Below are 26,141 nucleotides of genomic sequence, written 5' to 3'. Positions count from 1 at the left end.
TCTTATACCCTGATGATAGGAATATAAAATGATACAAGCACTGCCAAAGCAATTTGGCAGCTTCTTAAAAGTTGAATATACACATATCATGTGACAAAGCCATTTCACTCCTAGGTATTTAACCAAAAGAAATAAAAACATATATTTACACAAAGATTATGCATGAATGTTCTTAGCAGGTTTATTCGTAAAAGCGAAAAGTTGGAAACAATCCAAATATCTATCAACGGGTGAACGGGTTAGTAAATTATAGTCTATCCATACAGTGGAGTACTACTCATCAATTAAAGGAATGAATTATCAATACATACAACAACATGGCTGAATCTCAAAATCACTATGCTGAATAAAAGAAACCAGGCAAAAATAGACACCTGGGCTCAAGTCCCAACTCCACTTGGCTATGCAACAGTGAGCAAGTGACTTAATATCTACCTGCTTTAATTTTCTCACCCATTAAATAGGAATAAGAATAATAATATTTGCTACCACTTACTGAGTTCTTACTATGTTTCAAGGTCTTTACTTTCAATATCTCATTTAATTCTCTAAACTCCATCATATTTGAGATAATGCACGTTTAGTACTTACCATTATATGCAATAAATTGTAGTCATTATTATTACTTTCTTACTAATTTTTATTAATAATAAATACATGAATCAATATATGTTGATATATGTTTAACACAATAGATTAGTTTTTTTCTGTTTTTGAGCATAAATGGAATCATATTTATGTATTTTGTGACTGCCTTTTTTCATTCATTATGGGAAAGACCCAGTGGAATGTCCTGTAGAGAGATAAAAAGATGAATAAGACAGAGTCCCTATCCTCCAGAATCTTATAATCTAGAATTGGAAACAAAACATATACAGAGATAACTATAGCACAAGATAGCAATAACTAGAAGCAAATATGGTATTATAAGAGAGGGTCGTGGAAAAATCTCGTAGACAAAATAGTGCTTAAGCTGAGCCTAGAAGGATGGTGGCATCTCACCAGGAAAAGCTGCTGGGGATAAAGAAACTCTGGACATAATAGCACAGAGAAAGAAAGCAGGAGCATTGAGAACAACAGCAAATAGTGCATCATTAGTGGAGCACAGTTTGTGTGAAAGCACATGTGAGCAAGGAAGTCAGATCCTGGAAGGTCTTGGATAGCAGGCAAGGAGTTTGGACTTCATTCTTAATACATTAGGGTACTTTGGTGTGTCTTGAGCCAAGGAGTGATATCGTGTTGTGTGTAAGCAGGATTACTATGGCAGCAATATGGCCAAAGGAGAGCTGAGAGGGGGGAAGAGTGACTTAGAAGCTTTTTTGATGAGCTAAGTGGGGCCTGAACAGAGATGGTGGCTGAAAGAATGACAGGTATGTAAGAATTGATTTTAAGGTAGCATCAAATTGATATAGTGACTAACTAAATTGGACCAGAGGAGAGAAACAAATCAAAGGGACTCCAAAGTGGCAAACTTGCTTGACTGGAAAAATGGAAAGACCATTATTAGAAATACAGAAGTCAAGAATAAAAGGACGTTTGAAGAGGATAAAAGGAGTGCTAACAAGAAAGGGAGGAAATGAATATTTGGATTACATTAAAATTAACAGTTCCAATTCATCCAAAAAACACCATTAAGAGAATGGAAAGCAAACCACAGAGTGGTTGAAATATCCAACAAAGGATTCATCTCCAGGATATATAAAGAACTGGTACAAATCAATATGAAAAAAACAAACAACCCAATAGAAAAATGGACAGAAAGACATGAATATATACTTCACAGGATGCTTTGCAAATGGGCAATAAACATATGAAAAGTTGCTTAACTTCATTAGTCACTGGGGAGATATAAATTAAAGTCTTAATGAGATAACATTGCACACCCACCAGAAATAACTAAAATTTTTAAAAAAACAGGCAATACCAAATATTGGCAAAAGTGTGGACCAATTGGATTTTCATACATTGCTGGTAGAAAGGTCAGTTGGTATTGGTATAGCCACTTTGGAAAACTGTTCAGCATTATCTACTAAAAATGAACACGTATCCAGAGACCCAGCAATTCCATTCCTAAGCAGAACAGAAGAGAAAGCACATGTCCACCAAAAAAACTTACAAGAATGTTTAAAGCAGCATTATTCATATAAAAGCCTGAAACTGGAAACTACCCAAATGCCTTTTAACAACAGAATGGATTTTAAGAAGTATGGTATATTTGCATAATGGAATATTATTTATTAATGAGAATGAATAAACTATCTCTACATGTAACAACTTGGAATGATATTACAAAGATGATGCTGAACGAAGACAGTCACAAAATACATAAATATGATTCCATTTAAGTTCAAAAATAGAAAAAACTAATCTATTGTGTTAAAAATCAGGATAGTGGTTATTTGGGGGTGTTTATTTGGGGTAGTGACTAGAAGGGGGCAGGAGGGGCATATCTGGGAGTGTTGGTAATATTCTGTTTCCTGATCTTGGTGCTGGTTACAATGGTGTGTTCCCTCTGTGAAAATTCCTTGAATGTGAATAAACTTCTGTTATACATTAATAAAAAATGTATTCCTTAAAAAAGCAAGTTTGGGGGTTAGATGATGCAGTCAGAATTAGAAATGATAATTTTTGTGGAAATACAGATATTAAACAAGGAGGAAATGTGAGTCTATGTTAGGAGTTGACAGGATGTAACTGGAGATAAATGCATTTGTCATTCATTACAATAGTCATAGATAACGATAAAGAGAAAGGAGAGAGAAAACTAAAGAAAGAATCTTGGGGAATGTTTATCTTTGGGGAATCTTGGGGAAAGAAAAATAGAGAAGAAAACAGATAGAAAAGGATCAAGAAATAAATACACATAAGCCAACCCAGAAGAATGCTTCACAGAGAGAAGAGGGGAAGCTGGTCAGCAACTGCAGATTCAGGACAGGGAATTCCCTGGAGGTCCAGGGGTTAGGACTTGATGCTTTCACTGCTGTGGGCCCAGGTTCGATCCCTGGTCAGGGAACTAAGATCCCACAAGCCACGTGGCATGGCCAAAAAATTTTTTTTAATAAAATAAAATTTAAGAAAAAACAAATGCAGCACAGTGGTTAAGAGCATGGGCTTTGGAGTCAGAATATCTGGGTTCGAATCCTCCATTTCCTGGTCTGTAAAATGGGGCTACAAATGGACATTACCTCATTGGGTTAATACATCTGAACAGTGGCTAACGGCCAGTGATCCAGAGAGCTCCAAGAGGATGAGAAAAGTGTGAGAAAAGGATGTTTGATTTAGTAGTTAGGACTTGAGATGTTAGCAGAGTAATGTCAGAGGGAGGACAGAAGCAAGATTCCAAAGTATGGTGAGAAAATAGATTTCAGAAAGAGTGAACCAGTGATGAGCAACCAGTGCCCAAAGGGCTGCAAGTGGATCCTCCAGCTTTCCAGCCGACACTACTGTCAACCTCTCCAGTTCCCAAGTATTCATTCACTCACATTCCAGCCAGGAGGGTGGAGGCCAGAGGTTGGCCAGGTTCCCCATTAGGCAGAGACCTCCAGGCATGTGGCCCAGAAAGAATCATTGGTTTTCTCAGTTGCCTAGAAGTTTGAAAGCAGCCATGACTATCCTACAGAAATGATGCTTGGGAGGAGTTCCTGTTTCTCAGATTAAGAAGCCTCCCCAACAAAACCCACCCAGGAAGGAGAGAAGAGCCCTAGACGATTGTCCACAAAACACCAACTCACCGGTTCCATCTCAAGTTTCTTTTCCAGTGGGCCACTGATTGGCTGCTCAAGGGATAAAATGCATATGATTTGTCAAAAGACACAAACCCACTTCTGAAAAATAAAGACAAAAAAAAAAAACCTTAAAAGCAGCCAGAGAAAACTGACACTTTATCTATAGGGAGGAAATAATTAGGATGACAGCACACATTTCTCTCTTCAAAAATCATGGAGGGCAGAAGAAAGTGTTACAATATATTTCAAGTGTAGAAAGAAAAGAATTGTCGACACAGAATCCTGTATCCAATGAAGATGTCTTTCAGGAATGAAGGGAAAAATAAGACACTCTCGAATGAAGGAAAACAGAATTTGTTGCTCAAAGACCTATACTAATGGATAGATAAAGGAAGTCTTCTAAACAAAAGGGAAATGGGGAAAAAAAGGAAACTTGGAACATCAGGAAGGCAGGAAGAACTCAGTAAGTAAAAATGTGGGTAAATATAATAGATTTTCCTTCTTTTGAGTTTTCTAAATTGTTCGATATTTGGAGAAAAATTATAACACTGATGAAGTTCTAGATGTACGTACAGAAAATATTTAAGACAATTATATTATAAGAAGGTAAAGGGACATAAATGGAATTAAAGTTTCAATACTTCACTCAAACTGGTAAGATGACACTAGTAGCCTGTGATGCATTATATATACATAATGGAACACCTAGAACAAGCCACTTTAAAAGAGATATACTTTAAAATACTACATATAAATCAATAGAGAATTCTTTAGAATATTCAAGTATTTCATAATAAGGCAGGAAAATGGAAACAAAGACATGAAAAACAGAGAGAATAAGCAGAAAACAAAATGGCACATTTAAGCCCTAAAACATCAATCATTCCATGAAATGTAAATGGTTTAAATATACCGATTAAAAGAGATTGGCAGAGTAGATTAAAAAACATGACCCAACTGTAATCCGTCTACAAGAAACTCACTTCAAACAGCCTATAGACAGGCTGAAAGTAAATCACACATGGGGTGTCACTACACGCCTACCAGAATGGCTAACATAAAAACCAGCAATGAGGCCAAACGCTGGCAAGCACGTGGAGAAACTAGATGACTCAGACACTCGCGGTGGGAACGTAAAATGGTACAGCCACTCGGGAAAACAACTGGACAGTTTCTAAGAAACTAAACACTTAGTTTTCTTGTAAAACTAATCTATCATAAACCGTAGCAATCGCACTCTTGGGCGTTTATCCCAAAGAAATGAAGGCTTATGTTCACACAAAGGCCTGGATACAAGTGTTTATAGTAGCTTTATTCATAATAGCCCCAAACTGGAAACAACTCAGATATCCTTCAATGGATGACTGCTTTAAAAAAAAAACAACAACTGTGGTACATCCATATGATGGAATACTACTCAGCAATAAAAGAAGAATACACTACTGATACCCACAACAACGTGGATAGATCTCCAGAGAGTCATGTTGAGTGGAAAAAGCCAAAATCCCTAAAAGTTACATCCTGTGTGATTCCATTTATATACCATTCTGAAACTATAAAATTATAGAAATGGTGAACAAATTAGTGGTTGCCTGGGACTAAGGAGGAGGTGAGGGTGAGAGGGAAGTGAGGGTGAGAGGGAAGTGTGTGTGGCTATGAAGGGGCAACAGGAGGGATCCTCGTGGTGATGGAAACGTTCTGCATCTTGACTGTATCACTGTCAGTGTCCTGGTAATAGGATTGCATTGTAGTTTTCCAGATGTTACCTTTGGGAGAAACTGAGGAAAGGGCACATGGGATCTCTCAGTATTATTTCTTACAAGTGCATGTGAATCAATAATTGTCTTAAAAAGCATTTCTTATGTCACACTCTTTTTTGTAACAAACACCTGATACTGAGAATAACATATCCAAACCTTCAAGAATCCCCAAATATCAGAAAATGGATGTGCACCTACAGGCCTGCTCCCATATCACACTTCCTGTGGAATCACAGGTCCACTGGAACATCTTCGGTTCACCTCACTACATTTTCAACTTTTGCTGGAGTTTTTACCCTTCCCTTTATGTTTATTTCCACAGAGCCATCCTTATTTCCCAGAGTCACTGCACCCAAGGACGAATCAAGAGCCATGGATCTGCTTCAGGGGGAAGCAGATGCCAGGTCTTGGGTTGCTCAGATCTTGGCAGAAAAATGCCAAGTTGCTGCAAGCATTAGTGAGGACCTTAGTGCCAAATCTAGAGATGTCTAGGGCATGCCACACCACTTTCTTTTTTCTGCATGAAAAAGAGGGGCCATTAATATCTATTCAGAAGTGCCAAAAACATATATGATTGCAGAGAGCAATTATTCTAAAGTGGAGATAATGAAGGCCTTCTGTTTATGGCATGATTCTCTCAATGGGAAGTTTGAATATTTCAGGGTAGTGCTACATCCTAGACCTTCATCTCACACCATTCAACCTGCAAGTTAAACATTAATCACACCCCGCTGAAAGCTCCTTACATTTATGTAAGGTGTTGTCTTAGTCAGCTCGGGCTGCTAGAACAAAAATACCACAGACTTGCCATCTTATCCACAAGAGAAATGTATTTCTCACAGTTCTAGAGACTGGAATTCCAAGATCATGGTGCCAGCATGGTTTGGTTCCAGTGAGAGCCCATTTCCTGGGTTATAAACAGCTGTCTTCTCACTGTAGCGTCATGCGGTAGAAGAGGCTAGAAGGCTCTCTGGGGTCTCTTTTATAAGGGCACTAATCTCAGCCACTTTCTAGATATTTATTTTTATATGAGAAAAACCAGGATCTGTGCCTTGCTTGCTGTCAGAACCTCACCATAGCATCCAGAGGGGTGATACTTGCTGGTGGAAACAGGGAAAAAAATGAATGATTCTCCCCCCAACTCACACTGACTGGGGGTGGGGTTCTCAGCAGGAGCAGGTTCAGAAAGACTGCTTAGCGGGCACCTGGGGAAGCTGTTCATGGGGCCCCGTGGCTGTTTCTGAAGGCCCTCTGAGCACCTCGCCAGCTGAAGTCCCAGCTGGACGCCAGAGCTGTTTTCTTAACCCTAACAAGATCTGTCATTAAACGTTACCGGAGTCTGACTTTGCCTCTTTCCCTCCGGGCCTTGCTAGTGGAGGTCAAAGGTCACATCATCCTTCCACACAGGCTCCTGGGAATCCGGCTTTTGTTTACCAGACCTCACAGTGATGATGAGCAAGCATCTTGGTCCTTGGAAGACACACAAGAAACCAGCGAACCATGGTCTTTAACGCACGGGGCCCCTCCAAAGCCAGCCGGTAACAACCACTTATGATATTTACAGCTTTCTGTCCGTGCAGATTAAACATAGGCGACGAAAAATGGAACTCTTCTGTCTGGTAAACTTACGTCATTCCTTGTTAAGACAAATTGCGAACAAACCTAGATTTTGTTGGGAAACAACTTTTGCTTCTAAAGACAGTCTTGGATGATGATGGGAGTGTTTCTGGGGACAAGGACATCCTGTACAATATTATTCTTAAGTGACAGTGTTTTCTGATAATTTCATAAACGCTTTAGCTGTATTGTTTTCTAGCAACAGACTATATTTTGGCCAAGAGCAATATTTCTCACTTGTTCACTGGCAGTTATTGTTGAAACAGATACCTTGTGGGTGCATTCCTCAGCAGAGAAACAACACCAAAGCAACAAGAGCTTGGCAGCCCGAGTTATCACTTTTTGTTTGAATTATGGACATTTTTCTAAAGATAAATCAGCACTTTGGGTGCTGAGGTCGAGGAAAGTGTTCAGTTTACTGTCTTTGCAATCTGAGAACCTTGGAGTTAAGGGCAATGGATTTTGGCAGAGAAACTTTTTTTTTTTTTCAAAGAAGGCATATGTGCAATCCCAATATGTCAATTTAAACCCAGAAGTGCTTTGATTCAAACCAAGTAGGAGACTAGAGCTCACCTGATCAGCAACACTACTCCTCATGCCCAACCTAGCCCACTGCCCCCACCAATGGGGTCCCCCAAAGAGACTCTGTAGAGTATGGCTTGAAAACCACAGGTCTGTCAAATGTGCCTGCACTGGTTGCTAGAAGACCTTGATGCCTAATAGACCTCTGCAAAGCTGTGTGAGCTTGGGGAAGCTCCATGGTCTTACTGTGTCTGGCTTTCTCATCTGGTAAATATGGCGCTGGAATAGATTTGCAATAGAGAGGAAAATCTGCCCATAAGCCCATGGCACCCCACCACTGCCCATAAGGGTTGTTTCTTTTTTTTTTTTTTTGACCACAGCAATCGAACCCATGCCCCCTGCAGTGAAAGCATGGAGTCCCAAGCACTGGACTGCCACAGAAATCCCTTAATGGTTGTTTCTTAAAATAACTTCATATAAGTCACCCATTGAAAGAATTAATGGAGGCTGAGTGTGGACAATATGAGATTTAAAAACCCTGGTGGGGGTTGAGGGCAGATTTGGGGGGAAGGTTAGGCTACCTTTTCATGGTTTTGACCTCAAAGATTCCTACCAGGTTCTCACAGTGAAAACTGGAGGACAATTCCCTCCTGTTTCCAGCAGAGGGAGGAGGGAAGTAACCATTTTTAATTATACCAGGGGAAAAGTAACCCTTGTGACATAAATCCAGAGCATTCTCCATAAGTAAGACCTGTACTCTAACAGAAACTGACCTAAGAGGGCTTCCCTCATGACGCAGTAGTTAAGAATCTGCCTGCCAATGCAGGGGACATGGGCTCGAGCCCTGGTCCGGGAAGATCCCACATGCCATGGAGCAACTAAGTCCATGCGCCACAACTACTGAGCCTGCACTCTAGAGCCCGTGAGCCACAACTACTGAGCCCACGTGCCACAACTACTGAAGCCCATGTGCCTAGAGCCCATGCTCTGCAACAAGAGAAGCCACCGCAATGAGAAGCCCATGCGCTGCAACAAAGAGTAGCCCCACACACAACTAGAGAAAGCCCACACGCAGTAACGAAGACCCAGTGCAGCCAAAAATAAATAATAAATAAAAATTTAAAAGAATTTAATTTTTTTAAAAAGAAATCAACCTAAGAAAAGGGAAATTAGCCACCTCTAACCCCCTCTAGACTTCTTGTCTCATACAAGGGGAGGGAGAAGGCTAAGGAACATTTCTGAAGGCCACAGCCCAGAGACTCAGGCCCACTAAAACCCTGACATTTAATCATAAAATTATAAAATACCTCCCCCCACCCACATCCAATCACTACACCAGCAGGGCTCCACTACAATTACAGTGGCATACAACCAAGAGCTGCAAGACACAGATTCTATTTAAGAAGTGTTTAGGGAGACATAAAAACAACACGAGAAGGAAAAAGAAAAACAAGGAAACCAGAAGAAAATGGAGCCTCTGGCACCTACAGCGGCAGAAGACATTAAACATAGCACAGTTCATGCTAAAAGCCTAATTATCTCTGTTTCTTTATCCAATATATCATGTGCAGCTTTCAGGAAAAAAAAGGAGATGACATTCTAGAAAGCAAGGAAAAACATAGTCTGAAGAGACAAAAGAAGCATAAGAGACTCAGGCATAACATATTTTCTGGAATTATCAGATAGGGAGTTTAAAACAGCTATGATTAATGTGTTAAGGGCTCTCAAGGAAAATAAGACAACATGCAAGAACAGATGGGTAATGTAAATAGAGCAATGGAAACTCTAAAAGGAATCAGTGAGCTTGAAGATATGTCATCTCTAAAAAGAAATGCAAAGAGAGAGAATGATTTTTTTTAATGGAACAGAATATCAAGGAACTGTGGAGCAAGTACAAAAGGTAGAACAAATGTGAAGTGGAAATACTAGAAGAAGAAGAAAGAGAGAAAGGAACAGAAGATATATTTGAAGTAATAATGGCTGAAAAAGGTCTGAAAATGAATGACAGACACCAAACCACAGATCCAGAGAGGCTCAGAGAATACCAAGGAGAATAAATACCCAAAAAATCTATATTGAACTACAGAAAGCCAAAGAGAAAAAATTTTTTTAAGAAAAAAGAAACCTGATCTGTAGAAGATCAAAGATAAAAATTACACTGGACTTCTCTTCAGAATACATGCAAGCAAGAAGAGAATGGAGTGAAATATTTAAAGTATTGAAGGAAAAGCCATAAACCTAGAGTTCTGTATCCAGTGAAATTATCACTGAATATACAAAGAACACATAAAACTCAACAATAAGAAATGAACAACCCAATTAAAAAATAGGCAGAATATCTGAACACACCCCTCACTAAATAAAAATACAGACTTTAAATAAGTACATCAAAAGATGACATCATATATCATTAGGGAATTGCAAATTAAAACAACAGTGAGCTACTAATACACATCTATTAGAATGGTTAAAAACAAAACAAAACCAAAAAAACTGACAGTACCAAATGTTCCACACTAATGCAAGACGTTAATAATAGGGAAACTGTTTTGGTGGGGAGGGACTGCATATGGGGACTCTCTGTATTATCTGCCCAATTTTTGTGTAAATTGAAAACTGTTCTAAAAATTGAAGTCTCCTAATTTTTAAAAAACCAGTACAGGGTAAATTGAGGATGCATGGAAGATTCACAGAGTAAAAGAATGACAAAGATCAAACGGGTTCAGAGCTAGAAGAGACCTTAGGATTGGTCATTCTTTCATCACATATTTATTGGACACTTACAGAGTGTCACTCTCTGTGTGAGGCATGGCAAGTACAATGAGAACAAGATGGCCCCATCGCAGTAGAGTACTAAGTGAACAAGGTCAAATTATCCCACTTTTGATACGTGTGTGTGTGTGTGTGTGTGTGTGTGTGTGTGTGTATGTGTCAGGGGTGGAGGAGAACTTTGAGAGGATGGTCACTAAGACATTAACAGTAGTTATTTCTGGATGGGCTTTATTTCCTTTTACTGGTTCATATCATTTCGTAGTGTTTCTATGATACGCATGCTTTGCAGTTGTAATAAGAAAATAAAATAATAAGAGTAATTTTTATTTTATTCTAAAGATGCCACTTTACAGAATACTCCCAGGCAAAGGTGAATTTGGAGCCAGGATTGTGAAAACATATGAATTTGAGTGGGGTGAGTGGGTGGGTGGAGAAAGGTCATTTCTTGCAGGGAAAGTACACAGCGAGAGCCCTGGGTACTGCACAGAATTGTCTTTGGCGGCCCCAGAGGACAAGCCCAGTGGCTTCTGCAGTGGATTTCACTCAGTGGCAGCAACCCTGGACCACCACTAACCACAGCCAGCTTTGTGATCCTGAGAGTTTTTAACACTTGCTAATTTCCACTGAGTTTCCTCTACCCCTGTTTTCCAAAGGGTGTTTCACAGAAAACTAGTCCCCCAGGTATCAGTAGGTGGATTTCCATGGTTAAATGCTTTTGATAAATGCTAGATAGAACAAAGAAGAGCACAATTATTGAGAGCAGAACCTATCAAAGCCCTTTTTATTCTATGATACAATGTGTAACTCCAAAACAGTGTATACAGTATTTCCCAAATTTTTTTTTTTTTTTTTGGTTTTTTTTTTTTTTTTTTGATGTCTAGTCTTTATTTATTTATTTTTTTTTTATTTTTTATTTTTTAACATCTTTATTGGAGTATAATTGTTTTACAATAGTGTGTTAGTTTTCCCTTTACAACAAACTAAATCAGTTATACATACACACATGCTCCCACATCTCCTCCCTCTTGCATCACCCTCTCTCCCACCCTCCCTATCCCACCCCCCCAGGCTGTCACAAAGCACAGAGGTGATCTCCCTGTGCTATGCAGCAGCTTCCCACCAGCTATCTAATTTACATTTGATAGTGTATATATGTCCCTGTCCCAAATTTTTTGAGAAAAAAATCACCCTCTCTACTTTGTTTGTTTGGGTGGGGGCAAGAGAATTTTACGGAATGGGTGTCATCATTTGTTACACACTTTGAGAAGTGTTACTCTGCAGTGATTCATGCGCCATGATTTATCTTCTTTGTCACTATATCCCCTAGTACCTTCAGCTCCAAGCACAGCAGCTAGTACCCAGAAGACTCTCAAATATTTGTTAAGTGAATGAATGAACTTCATTAAGAAAAACTGACTTAACAAAACTCTACACCTTATTTCCCTTCCAGATTTTACTTACATTTCCCTACAGAGACCATCCCAACTTGAGCAATCCACATAGGCGTGGAAGAATTAAAAATCTAGACCCTTTCACCAGGACTGTCTTTCCCAAAGGTTTCTGTCACTGACAAATGAAATTCTCTTCCCAGCTGAGAGTTAGGGACAAATCAAGGAAGTCGGGTCTGTGGTTCATCTTACTGCTAACCCTTCAACAAATTCAACTTGTTTCACAAGAGTCAGCTGGGAACGGCCTCCAAAGAAAACAACCAGTTGGATTATATGAATGCGTGACTGTCAGAGCAATAAAGCCTTGCTCTTTCCCCTTCTCCTTCAAAAGTTTAGCAAGGACACGCTTTCCCCACATAGCCTGCATAGCCTCATAACCGCTGTCCCAGAGGATGGATTGCATATGGATTACAACTAATTGGGGTCAAGAAGAGATTGCCTACAGTCTTGCCCAGAGCTCTTCTTGGGCTGAGAAAGTGTGTGCTCCCTCAAATATTTTCCTACCCTCTATGGATTTCTGTCATTGAACAACTAAGAAACTATTAATTTCCTTCTTCTAAGGACTGAAGGAGCTCCTTAGTCCCTCAAAATACAGAGGAAAAATCTGTTCAGCCAAAATTCAAGCCTAAATTTAAAATCCAAATATTTGAAATGATCATAATGTCCACATGCTACAAAATACAACTTTCTTTTAAAAAGAAAATCCTGGTGATTGTACTATTTTATGTAGAATGCTGTTCAGTCTAGAGCCATCTCAAACTCTCAAAACTTCATACATGCAAGGAAAGCAAAGTGAAAGTCACTCGGTTTACTCTTATTTCTAAGATTAGTTTCAACCTCTCTGGTTTTCAACACTCACGCCGGTGTCCAGACTACTAGATGCAGCCACAGCAAGGGATTTCCTCAGTCACATAGAGAACCTGGAATAAATTACTCTGGAGGAATGGGTGCCATTTCTAAGTTTGCGGTCGGCTTCACTGTATTTAAAGTAAAGGTTATTAGTCACTAATGCTGCACAGATTTCCTAAATACTCTGTATTGCCAATGGCAGAGCCAGATGTGAACCATATCAGGAGAGACATGCATGACAGCGTTTTCCTAAATGCCCGTGATGAATTATAATTTGCAAAGGGGAAAATTGCAGCTGTGTGGTGCCAGGGTAATTTCCTCCAAATACCACTCCCATCAGGTCATTTTCTCATCAGGGAGAGCTAGGGCTCTCTTTTGTGTGAAATCTAAAGGCTGGTATTAAAGACCTCAGTCGTCTGCCTGCCCTACCTTGAGACCAGCCAGAAGGATCCCTACACCCCAGGATGACCTCTTTATTCTCCTCCTATATACTGTGCTTGGGTGCCTCCCTCTGGAATCCATAGCTCCGATGTCCATCAAAACCTGGCTCAAACCTCATTAATGTCAAGGCGCCTTCCCTATCCAGCCCGTCTCCGTGCTGATCCTTCTCCTGTGTTTGGCATTCCCCGTAGTTTTCTCCAAGTCGTCACTGTGACTATTGGTGGAGCCACTGGAAAGCTTAGCGTGGAATATGTGCCCCCTTAAGGCAAGCGTGTGGAACGGACTCCCTGGTGTGCATATTCTGCACTTCCTCCTACTACCTTCACTGTAAGCCTCACCCTTGATTCTGCTTTGCTTTTTCATCACTTCTAAGTTGTTGCTTTGCTTTCATTTATCTGTTTTATGTGGTCGCTTCGATCTTTTCTGGATCAAAGCAGAGTGTCAACGTGATGATTTGGACCTTATTAGCATGTGCTTTTCCTTAGTACATGTGCTCTCGGAGGGTCTTACCTCCCACTACTTCATATGCTCCTCCAAGGAAAAAATTATCTCAGAAGCAAATTATCATCTTCTGTTCTAGTTTTTTTGTTTGTTTGTTTTCTAAACATGTTAAACATGAGGTTTATTTCAAGTACGAGTCCACTATGTGCTATACTGACAATACAGGGCCAGAATAAGTTTGTAAACATTCAAACACGTGTAAAAAGGACTACAACTTACACATACCTTATTTACTTGATTGAAAGCTTTATTGGTACATAAAATGCTTTCTACAGTTGATCTCAGCTTTGTTCACACAGAAGTGAGTTGTATCTGGGTTTTCTGTGCTCAAGACTGCTCAATTGCTGCCGCCGCCGCTGTTGTTCTGTTTTCTTTCAGGATCAAGGTGGGTACTTTCATATAAAATCTTATTTTTAATTCCTTCTCTGGCAAGTCTTTCCTGGATTCTTAGCTTTGCATAATTATACCCACAATGGAACCAGCGTCCTAAAGTCACCAAGATAAATCCTCCTACTCCAACGTCACATGACCTAACTCTGCCTTCCCCGTCTGTGGCTCCCCGGGCTCCAGCGCAGCCGCCATGGGGATAGTCGGCGCCTCCGCCCCGCCCCGGCACCGCAGCTCTGTTCTAGTTTTTTGAAACTAACATATTTTTTTTGTTCTTCCTTTGATTAAGATATTATATGTACAAGATCCTTTAAATATATTATCTGAACCCAGAATTATCATCTTTTGTTATACCCGAAGAACCACGTAATCAGGAAAATTAAATGGTTGGCCCAAGATCACCCAGCTAATAAAGACCCAAGACTTCAAACCCAGGTCTGCCTGACCCCATATCCCTTGGCTCTGCATGCCCTGAAACTGCCCAGCCCCGCAATAGGCACTCGGTGCAATTAGTAAATTGATCTTTGAAGTACCACCAGGAAAGCATGGTCTAGAAGGCAAAGCTATGGGAGGTTGAACTTGTAAAACTGAGTTGTAAAACAAATTGGCTTCATAAAAAGACTGAAGAGACCCTAAGCAGGTCTGTCTGGGAAAGACAAGTCAGACCTATGAAGGTAACCAACATGTAGGCTGTGGGGTGAACATAAGACTGAAAGAGATACCATGTGCTGATGTCCAGGTTTGGATACAGAGAGAAGAATGGATGGGGCATACTCGTTTGGGTTTAAGTCCAGGGCAAACATATTCCACTGTGCAACCATCACAAAATTTCTAGGGTTTCAATGAGGGTAACCTTGGGGGTTATCTCCTGAGGGGGTCTGACAAAATGGGATAGACAGACTTTTTACATCTGAAGCCAGAATACAGAATCTTTGTTCACTGAGAGCCTTCACATATGTTATCTTCTCTATAACACTTTCCCTAGCTCCTCCTCTGTTTCATGTTTATATAATATTTACCACATGCTATTATACCAATGTGTCTGTGTCTGTCTTCCCCACTAGACCATCAGCTATTCAAGGACCACAATATAATCTTTTGGAAACCTCATACATATGCACTTCTCCCCAAATTGATCTAATGATTGGATACAATTCCTATTTTTAAAAAGTCAAATAGAATTGCTGAGGAATTTGACCAATAATTCTCAAATTTATGTGGAGAAGCCAAGATCTAAGAGTAAACAAGGCACTCCTGAAGAGGAATATCAAGACTTATTACAAAGCTGAAGCAATGAAGACAGTGTTTGCTGGCACAGATATAGACAAACTGCTCACTGGAATAGACTAGAGAACCCAGAAACACCGACAGAAAGAGGAGATGGGGGTGGGTGCTTCAGATATGATGGAGAAGGCACTGCGGATCACTAAGCAATGAATTCTTCAGTAAATGGTACAGGATCCACTGGTTACTATATGGAAAAAAAAAAAAAAACCTTTAATCAGATCCTGCTTCATACCATACAGAAAAATCAAATCCTGGTGGGCCTTCAGACTCAGCTGTAAAAGGCAAAACTCTAAAATATTTGAAGAAAATGTAGGAGAGTATCTTTAGGACCTCACGGTGGCAAAGATTTCTTAAACAAAACATGAAAGTACAAACTACAAAAGAAAAAAAATTATAAATTTGGCCTCTTTCAAATTAAGAACTTCTGTTTCACAATAGATCCGTGAGGAAAGTGATCAGAAAATCCACAAACCAGGAAAAGATATTTGCAATATGCATCACCAATAAAACATATGTAAAGAGGATTTCTTTTAATCTTCAAAGTCCAATAATTAAATGAATAAATACAAAGCCAACAGCCCAGTAGAAAAATGGGCAAAAGACAGGAACAGGTAGTTCACAGAGTAGTAAACTTGAGTCGTCCATAAATACATCAAAGAACACTCAATCTCATTAGTAATCAGGGAGACAAATTAAGACACCAGTGAGATACCATTTTTCGCCCACTGGATTGGCAAAAATTAAGTCGGACACTGTCAAAATCTTGGAGAGGGTGTGAGTCAATCGGAATTTTTATACACTGTTGACAGGAGTCTAAACTAGACCAACTCCTTTGGAAAACATAAATTGAACGTTCACCTACTTTATAGCCTAGTAATTCTACCCTAGAGAAACTCTTGCACACGTGCCTAAGGTTCATTTGATTCTACTTCTTTCTCAGTATACACTCTAGAGAAACTTTTGCACAGCATTTATGTATAGGAACGTTCACAGCAACATTGTAATAACAACCAGACAACCCTTGTCCAAAGTAGCTGGAGAATGAGAACAATTATGTATTCATACTTGTGCAATAAAATGTTACATACCATAGAGAAAATAATGAACTCCTTGCCATATTGATGAACCTTAGACACATTAATACTGAGTGAAAAGAAGCAAGTGAAAAGAAGACTGGGTATGGTACAGTATAATACCATTTTTATAAAGCAAGCAAAATTAAATAGTATATTATTTGATGTTGTATGCATATGGGCTTACTCACTTTTTAAAACCAGGGGTTTATAGAAATAAAATTCAGAATGCTGGTCACTTCTTTGGGTAGGCAGGGCGTGGTACAGGAAAGGAGCCCACAAGCTGAAGCAATGGTATTGGCTGTGATCTCTAAGGCCCACAGATCTTCCTGTTGCTGTTCTTATTCATCATTAACTGTGTGATAGTTACATTCTTTTGCCAATATCAACTATGACATAATAATTATAAAAGGAAAAATCAGGTGGCCAGGCTTTTCTGAGAACACGGAAACAAGATTCTTCCAGCAACTGATGATTTTGCCGGTGCCCACAGGCTTGCCAACATCTAACGTTAGAGGTGGACAGGGCAGCGAGGTCATCTAGGCCCATCACTAACTTTACAGATCAGGAAACGGAGGCTCAGCAACCATAGGCGACCGTTCCGTGATCACCTGGCACAGGCAGGAGCCACATCCAGCTCTTCTGACACTTCCTGCCTTGCACCAAGTCCCCAGGCCATTCCTTTGGTCTGATGGATAAGAAAAAGAAAAGGAAGCTCTAATCTTCTTTATCTTTGCCTCTCTAAGACCTGAAACAAGGCCTGACAATTTGTTGGCTCTCAAAATATCTGTTCACTGGATATTACGGAATTCTTGATGGATTGTCCACAAGGTGTCTCTCAAGTGGTAAAAGGTAATTCTCTCTCCTGGTTCAAGAGCTTCAAACCAAAAAAAAAAAAAATTCCTGGAAGCAAAACAGAAGAAACTCTCAGTCCTGTCATTAGCAGGCATTCCCAGAACTCACCTGTGTGGGCACACAGATAGGAGGCATCTGTGGGAAGGGAGGCCAGAGATCTCAGCAGTAGCCATGGATGGATTTCCCAGCTGGTCCCAGCAGGCCAGGCTCGCGTGACTGACTTCTGTAGCTTGAGGTGTGGATTTCAGAAGAAAGAAGCCAAGCCCTGTGAATGTGTCTTTGTTGCCTCAGAGGCGAGGAGTTTGCCAGGATCTGTGGTTTGGCTGCAGAAGGAGGAGTGGAAGCACTTTCTCTTCCATTAGATCTGCAGTAACAGCCTGGCTGATCCCAGGCAAGTAAGTTCCTGGCAAGGCAAGCGGTTTCCATCTTACTTCGCTGATGGCTTCCCTGAACCTCGGGTTTCCCCAGTCCCAGAAGGCCCCTCAGGTATCATCATCATTATACTTTTTTTTGGGGGGGGGAAAGGTTTATTGAATACTCACCTTTTATTCATTCACTTAAAATATTGTTGGAACCCTACTCTGTTCTATATGTTTTAAACGTTCATTTGTTAATATGATTACAACCTCAAATTGATTTTATCCACACATTACAGATGAAAAGGCTGAAGCCATGTGAGTTTTGATAAGAAGTCCGCAGTTGCAGAGTTGAATCAGTTACTCTTGCTGTGGAGGAAACTGCCCCGAAATACAGAGTGTTAAGATACTAGGAACACGTTAAGCTTAAAATTCTGTGCATGAACAATTTAGGATGGTTTTGCAGTGTTGGCTAAGTTCTGTTGTACGTTGGTGGTCAGCTCTGGGTTGGTTAGGCAAGAAGCTGAATGGATGACCGGCTGGTAACTGGAGTCCCTCGAGTCTCCTCCACAAGGTCGCCTATCTTCCAGGAGACTGCCGTGGCCTTGTTTTCACTGTGGATGAAAGAATCCAAAAGCGAATCAGCCTAATTCAAGTACCGTGATTCTTCCTCCCCTGGTTTTTCCAGACCTTTCCTATCACCAGAAGGCTGAGCCAGGATCCTCGTTTGTGGGGACTTGCCAGCCTCCTTGTCTAACTCAGCAAAGGCTCTTAAAGGCTCTAACTTCCCGTGAATTTTATTTGGTCACTTATACCTGTTTACATTTCAGCAACTTTTGTCATTGCAGCATATTTCCCCTGATCTTTTGTATCTCTACCTTGGACTCTTGATTACTCTTGAAATTAATTCCAAAATGTTTTCTCATAATTGTTTAAAATAGACTCTATTTTTTAGAGAAGTTTTAGGTCCACAGCAAAATCGAGTGGCAAGTACAGAGAGCTCCCTTATACCCCTGCACTCACACATGCGTGGCCTTCCCACTGTCAACATCCCCCACCAGAGTGGCACATTTGTTACAGTTGATGAACCCACCCTGACACATCATTATCACTCAACGTCCTTAGTTTACATTAGGGGTCACTGTTGGTGTTGTACATTCTATGTGTTTTGACAAATGACTGATGGCATGTATCCACCATAATAGTATCATACAGAATAGATCCACCACCCTAGAAATCCACTGTGCTTCATCTATTTCTCCCTCCCTCCTCACTAGCCCCTGGCAACCACAGATCTATTTTTTGCTCTCACCATAGTTCTGCATTTTCCAGAATGTCATAGTTGGAATCATACAATATGTAGCCTTTTCAGATTGACTTCTTTCACTAAGTAATAATATGCATTTAAGTTTCCTCCAAATCTCTTCATAGCTTAATTGTCCATTTCCTTTGAGCACTGAATAACACTCCTTTGTTGGATGCACCACATCCATTCACCTACTGAAGGATGTCTTCATTGCTCCCAAGTTTTGGCAATTATGAAAAAAATCTTCTATAAACATCAGTGTGCAGGTTTTTGTGTAGACATGCATTTTCAACTCATTTGGATAAATACCAAGGAGCACAATTGCTGAATCGTGTGAAACTGCCAAACTGTCTTCCAAAGTGGCTGTACCTAACTGAGTCACTTTGCTGTAGAGCAGAAGTTAGCACATTGTAAATCAACTATACTTCAAAAAAAAAAAAAAATGGCTGTACCACTTTTCATTCCCATCAGTAATGAATGAGAGTTCCTTTTGCTCCACACCCTGGTAAGCATTCTGTACTGTCAGTGTTTCCAATTTTGGCCATTCTAATGAGTGTGTAATATTGTTTTAATGTCATGATTTTATCAGCTAGACCGTAACATTTTTCTGGAGCTTGTACTTTCCTTGATATTTGTTTTTCCTGTTCCTTTCCTTCTTTCCTCTTATAATATCTTTGTACATTACAAGATGTTATGGTGGTTCCTTTTTAATTTCTTTTTCTAGAAGCAGGTGATATTTTCCTGTATTAGATTTTTGTTTTCTTATATATGTTACTTGCCTGTGTTAGTCCACCATTTACACTGAAAATGGTGACGTGGAAGGAAGGGGAGAGATAAGGCACTTCCATAGTTCTTTTCCTTTCAGTCCTTCCTTACTCATCAGGAAGTTGAGAGTGTAGGTAGAATGTGTGGATATCAGAAGTAAAGTGGGGTACTTCCCTGGTGGCGCAGTGGTTAAGAATCCACCTGCCGATGCAGGGGACACGGGTTCGAGCCCTGGTCCGGGAAGATCCCACAAGCCGCAGAGCAACAAAGCCCGTGCACCACAACTACTGAGCCTGTGCTCTAGGGCCCATGAGCCACAACTACTGAAGTCCACGTGCCTAGAGCCTGTGTTCCACAACAAAAGACGCTACCGCAATGAGAAGCCCACGTACCGCAACAAAGAGTAGCCCCTGCTTGCCACAACTAGAGAATGCCCGCGTGCAGCAACTAAGACCCAATGCAGCCAAAAGTAAATAAATAGATAAATAAATTTATTTTTAAAAAAAGAAGAAGTAAAGTGAAAAGAGCTGAGCTCATTTTGTGCAGTGTTTCTAGTATTCTGGTAAAGACCAAATATATCTGCATGCGTGAGCTACAAAATATGAATTGTGTAATTTCAGTGATTGTGCATGTAAGTTAAATGCTCTTATATTTAATAACTTAAAACAGGTATTGCACAATATAAGGATGAATGGTAAAATTCATGCTAATAATATTAAATTTTAACTTTACTTACAAAAACATTAACTAGTAAATAAAAAAATCGTAAGTCGAAAGAGAACACAGGAGAAAGGAAAAGCTTTATATTTTAGGACCTTTAATGGCACTTTTCCCGTGATTTTTGAACAAGAGTCTTGCATTTTCACTTGGCACTTGGCCCAACAAATTAGGTGGCCAGCCCTGCACAGAAGGTTAGTGCTGAAAAGACCCTACAGATTATCTAGCTCAATCCCTTCACTGGACAAGGAAGATGAGGCCCAGAGAAGTGAAGTGACATCTTGCTCAGGAAATGAAAAGGGAAGGGTAGGTTGGGAGGAACTTCATCCATTTTCAGACCTTGAGGAGTGAGCCAGGGGTTTACTGAAACACGCTAAATCCAGAGGGACCCACATCTCCCGATCAGTCCTTGTCCAGGTTTCCTGGCACCCACCGGCTCCCATGACGATCCAAGGGTTCCCAGAGCCAGCCTTGTCTCCAGTGTTCAAGGGCAGTGGAGCCAAGCTCCCAGCATTCTTTGCAGCTCTGCGTATTTTGGCCACATTCTGACCATCCTTGATTCCCCTGCTAGGCATCACTCCCACACATTTAACGGCCAGACAATATCTTACACCACCAATTGTGTCCCGCCAGCCCTGGGCACCTGGGGACTTTCAACAGACATGTGTTCTGTTCTTGGCAATGTTAGGCTTCTAGTAAGTCCCTAAGGCTTTTAAAAGTTTGGGAAATGCTATATAGCACAAGGAACTCTTCTCAATACTCTGTAATGAACTATATGGGAAAAGAAGCTTAAAAAAGAGTGGATATATGTATATTTATAACTGCTTCACTTTGCTGTACAGCAGAAACTAACACACTATTGTAAATCAAATATACTCCAATAAATTTTTTAACATCTTTATTGGAGTATAATTGCTTTACAATGGTGTGTTACTTTCTGCTGTATAACATAGTGAATCAGCTATATGTATACACATATCCCCATATCTCCTCCCTCTTGCATCTCCCTCCCACCCTCCCTATCCCACCCGTCTAGATGGTCACAAAGCACCGAGCTGATCTCCCTGTGCTATGTGGCTGCTTCCCACTAGCTATCAATAAATTTTTAAAGTAAAATAAAATAAAATAAAACAAAATGGATACTTTAAAAAAAAGTTTGGGAAATGAATTGTTCAAGGTGGGGTTTAGGGGAGAACAGGGAGTCCTGATGCAGTGTCCTGAATCTTCCTCCCTTGGACAAATGTCTTCTTTTCTATGAAGAAAAATCAGTAGGGGAATGAAGAAAGTGGTAGGAGGACTGAATTGGGAAAGATGTGATGTCTTTTCCTGTTTTTCTGGTAAAATCCTTGTTGTGAGGTTTGGAAATGCTGATTTTGAAAGATTTAACAATTACTTTGCTGGCAACTGCTTGAATAACACATGTAACAGGAGTCTTTTATCAGATGTCATGTCATATGATATCCCAGCCAGCACCACATACATACACACACACACACACACACACACACACACACACACACACACACACACATTTTGTTTTCACTTCTACAGGGAATAAGAAAAAAATGGACACTTTTCCTCAAATTACAGTGAGATATTTTTACCCTCCCCTACATCCCTAGAGCCCACGTCATTCCCCAAACACAGCAATGTTTGAAAGGACACCATGTACCATTTCATTCCTTTGGGTGGAAACATGATTTTGAACTCCACCCGGCCTTCCCTCCACCTTCATTAAAACTCTAGAAGTACATTTTCTTCGAATGATATGTTTTCTGGGATTTCTTGATGTTGCCTGAAAACTATTTCTTTCAAAACGTTTTGGCCCAGGCCATGGCTAGCATGCAGTGACAAAGCCAATTCGGACAGGGGTTGTGTAGAAGGGAAAAGGGCCTCGTCAGGGGCCACTACACCCTCTCTCAGCTTTCAGGCTGCTCATACTTTTTTGGGGAACGTCCTTTCCAGCCACCACCAGCCACAGGGTTTACAAACAAGCTCACAGCCTCTGGTTTCCATGCTGTGGGGATAGCTTCAGGCTCCACCCCTGACCCTCTGGCCCTGCCTGGATCGCACCTCTCCCACGCAGCCCTCCCACCAGACCCTTTGCTTTGGTCGGGCTCTTTCTGTCCACCGGCTCCTGTGTGCTGGACTTCAGGATTCTCATTCACTTCCTGAGCTTCCTCACCAGGACTCAGAATTCAGTCCTCCCGCCCAGTTCTCCGCACGCTCTTGCAAGAACCAGTTCAAGGGAAGTCCCTGGCTGTCCAGTAATTAGGACTCGGCGCTTTCACTGAAGGGGGCCCAGGTTCGATCCTGGTTGGGGGACTAATATCCCGAAAGCCGCCCAGCATGGCCAAAAAAAAAAAAAAACCAGTTCAAATGCAATGGTGCCTTCAGGCCTCCCTCATTGCTCCCAGAACCATCCTAGAGCATCTGAGCAAGGCCAGGATTCTAGCAATTATCTTCGCCTCATCTTTGCTTCTCCCTCTCAGGAACAAGGACATATTTTTCTATGCCTCCCCGTCCACCCCAATGCCTAGCTCAGAATATGTATGTAGGTGCTCAATAAAGACTAGCTTTATACTACCAAATGTAAAATAGATAGCTAGTGGGAAGCAGCTGCATAGCACGGGGAGATCAGCTTGGTGCTCTGTGACCACCTAGAGGGATAGGATAGGGAGGGTGGGAGGGAGACGCAAGAGGGAGGAGATATGGGGATATATATATATATACACATATAGCTGATTCACTTTGTTATACAGCAGAAAGTAACACACCATTGTAAAGCAATTATACTCCAATTAAGATGTTAAAAAATTAAATATAAAAAAGATAAAATAAAATTTTTTAAAAAAAGAGATTAGCTGTACAAATTAAAAGTTCTCCACTGCAAGCACAGAGTTCTTTAACATACCTGCACAAAAACTCAGTAAACATGCGTGGTGGGAACTTCAATTTCAGTCTGATAAATGTCTCTCAGTTGTGTTCTCAAATGCACCCCCCCACTCCCCCCCCACCCCCCCCACCCCGGCATCACTGCAAAGGCCATCAGGGAGGTTGTCACACCCCTGAGATCTGAAAAGTCACGTGGGCTGCTCTGCCCAGCTGTAGGGCACTCAGGGCTGCTGCTGAGCTTTGAACAAATCCTGGGATTATTTATAATTGAACATCAGTCTCGGCGAGCCTTCAGAGCCATGAAGGAGTTTATTATTCTCCACCCCACATGCTTCCCTCTGTCCTCTGGCCTCCCCCTCCGGCCTGACATCCTGCCACACTCACAGCAGGCTCTCCGGCTTGCGGGGGCCTCAGGGCACCTGGGCTGGCCAGCGACCACCTTCCCGCCGGATTGTTCCAAGAGTCCGGAATCACAGACCACCCGGAACGCCCACACATACCCTTCCGACTGGGATGGAGCATCCAAGGATGAGAATGGCCAGCTGAGGCGGAAACTCCACAAGACCGACTTACTCAAGGCTTATCTCAGCGGGGCCCTGCAGAGTCGGGACAGAAACGGACGCCGCTGGGAGGACCTGGGTGGGAGCTCGGTCCTGTCCCCAGCCACGTGCCCACCTCCCTCCGCATCCCCTGGGCCTGGGCCTACCCCGCCCGTGAACATAGCAAGCTCTTAGGCCTCTAACGTGAATCATGTCCAGGCCAGGGGACTAGGAAAGTGAAACCATAAAGAACATTAGCCCTGGAGAGGCAGGTAAAGATCCTCTAAGAGGGTGAACCTCAAACTATTCTAGCTGCAGAGCCCTTTCTTCAAAAGAATCTTACCAGAAAACCCAATGAGCAAAACGGATGAAACCCCAGGAAGAAAAGCCCTCTGCTTTCGCATCTATGGAGCCAAGGTGTTTTGATTTTATCTCCCTTCCATCTTGACCAGCTGGGGCCCCTGATATCTTGGAGCCCACCTACAGTGTGCCCTCAGAGACTCTAAAGCCAGGCCAGCAGGCAGCCTTCTCTTGCCCGTGCAGGAATGGTGTTTATGGAACGCTGTAGAAGATGGACACATTGATGAAAGCTTTAGAATGTTCTCTCTTGAGAGTGGTGGAAGCCCAGTACAAACAAGCTTAATTAAGATGCGGCTTCAGGCTTCCCTGGTGGCGCAGCGGTTGAGAGTCCGCCCGCCGATGCAGGGGACACGGGTTCGTGCCCCGGTCCGGGAAGATCCCACGTGCCGCGGAGCGTCTGGGCCCGTGAGCCATGGCCGCTGAGCCTGTGCGTCTGGAGCCTGTGTTCCGCAACGGGAGAGGCCACAACAGTGAGAGGCCCGCGTACCGCAAAAAAAAAAAAAAAAGATGCGACTTCGTTGTAAAGATCCTGGAGCATCCAAACACATGTCTGGGCTCTCAGTGCCTAGAATTTGGCCTCGACGCCATGAAGACCCCTCTCTCTCCACCTCCCCTCTCTCCTTACCGCTACTCGGCTTTATTACTCCAGTGAGGATGGATTTTCTCTGCGTGACTGAAAACATAGCCTGGGGGGCTCTCGATTGCCAAACATCCCTCCAACCTCCCTGAGTTAGGATGACTTCACCACTAGCTCTTAGAACAGGGCCTCCAATTGGCCCAGATTCTGTCATGTGCCCATCCCTGAACCAATCACTGTGGCCCAAGGGATGGGTACATGCCTAAGCCCTGGCCAAGAGCCTGGAGTTCAGGGGTTGGCAGCCCCTCAGAACCACAGGGAAGGGGGACTGGGAGAAATAGTTCCCTAAAGAAAGTGGGGGCCCCTGTTAGGTTAATGATCGTGAACAGCCCAGATTCTCAACATTTGTGACAAAGACTCTCTTGGAAACAGAGCCCTAACCTCAAGGAATGATCCCCATGAGTTCAACTTCAAGCATCAGAGACCGGGGCAAAGAGGGCCTTGCAGAGCCCCCGAGACCACCCACAGAGGGGGCCCTCTACCCTCTCTGCCCGCACCACCAGAGCTAAACCCAAGCATTAGCTGGGAGCATGTGTGTTACTTTTCCATTTAAACTTAATTCAACTTGAAAGGACTCTTCATCGTATCTTGTGCAAGTGAGCAAGGGAGAGTGTTGGTTCAGTGGTGCAATAAATAACCTCTCGTTATGAGAAACATGATGCCTCAGTCCCTAAGCCATTTGGTAACCATAATCTGATATTACAGAAGCTTTTCTTGTGAGACCAGAGATATCTGAGCCACTTCCCTTTTCAAACAACTTCAGCTAATGGCTTTCCATGCTATTAGTGGAATGAGTCCAAGCTCTCTTTGCTTTGTGGTCACTTGTTTGGATCCTGAAAGGGGAGGCTCAGATTTGCAAGCAGGAATAATTGCCTGGGAACACTGCAGAGTTATACAATTCCTGTGGAGTTGGAGGAACCACTCATTTGGAGAAATTGACTCCTCTACAGAGATGAAAATATTTGTCAAGGTTTCTCACTCCCATGCTGGCCCCTTCCTCTCTCTGACAGCTCACTTCAGCCCTCTCTGTCTCCCCATGTTCCTGATGCTGAGAATGTTTTCTTAGAAAGGCGGGGGCTCTTCTTGGATCCTACTACACAATGCCAGAAGCCATTTAGAAAGTGATGCAGCGGCACAGCCTGGCTGGCAGGTCCAACCACCGTATCCTTAGGCAAATGTCAGTCCTGGTGGTACACCTAGAACTCTGCCGCTGAATTCCAAACTCCAGTCACTATAGGGCAGGTAGAGTGGGAGCACAGCAGTGTGTGTGGCCATTAAACAGAGTGTCTCTTTCTAGTAGAAAGAGAGACACCATTTTGTAAAGTTACC

The 26,141-nt window shown here is 41.9% G+C and overlaps 2 long non-coding RNA genes across 2 annotated transcripts in view; one reads left to right on the top strand and one right to left on the bottom strand.

The window, feature by feature from the left end:
* LOC136792164 (uncharacterized) overlaps nucleotides 1-18,182 on the bottom strand; it is a 44,938-nt gene extending 26,756 nt beyond the window's left edge. The window contains exon 1 of the long non-coding RNA XR_010835579.1: nucleotides 17,346-18,182. This is a non-coding gene — a long non-coding RNA (uncharacterized lncRNA). The remainder of the gene's footprint in view (nucleotides 1-17,345) is intronic.
* LOC136792165 (uncharacterized) overlaps nucleotides 16,824-26,141 on the top strand; it is a 59,594-nt gene continuing 50,276 nt past the window's right edge. The window contains exon 1 of the long non-coding RNA XR_010835580.1: nucleotides 16,824-17,723. This is a non-coding gene — a long non-coding RNA (uncharacterized lncRNA). The remainder of the gene's footprint in view (nucleotides 17,724-26,141) is intronic.

Source organism: Kogia breviceps, chromosome 11 (genome assembly GCF_026419965.1).
Source record: "Kogia breviceps isolate mKogBre1 chromosome 11, mKogBre1 haplotype 1, whole genome shotgun sequence".
Taxonomy (NCBI): domain Eukaryota; kingdom Metazoa; phylum Chordata; class Mammalia; order Artiodactyla; family Physeteridae; genus Kogia; species Kogia breviceps.
The sequence above is the reverse complement of the archived record's forward strand: the minus strand, read 5'-3'. Positions and strand labels throughout refer to the sequence as shown.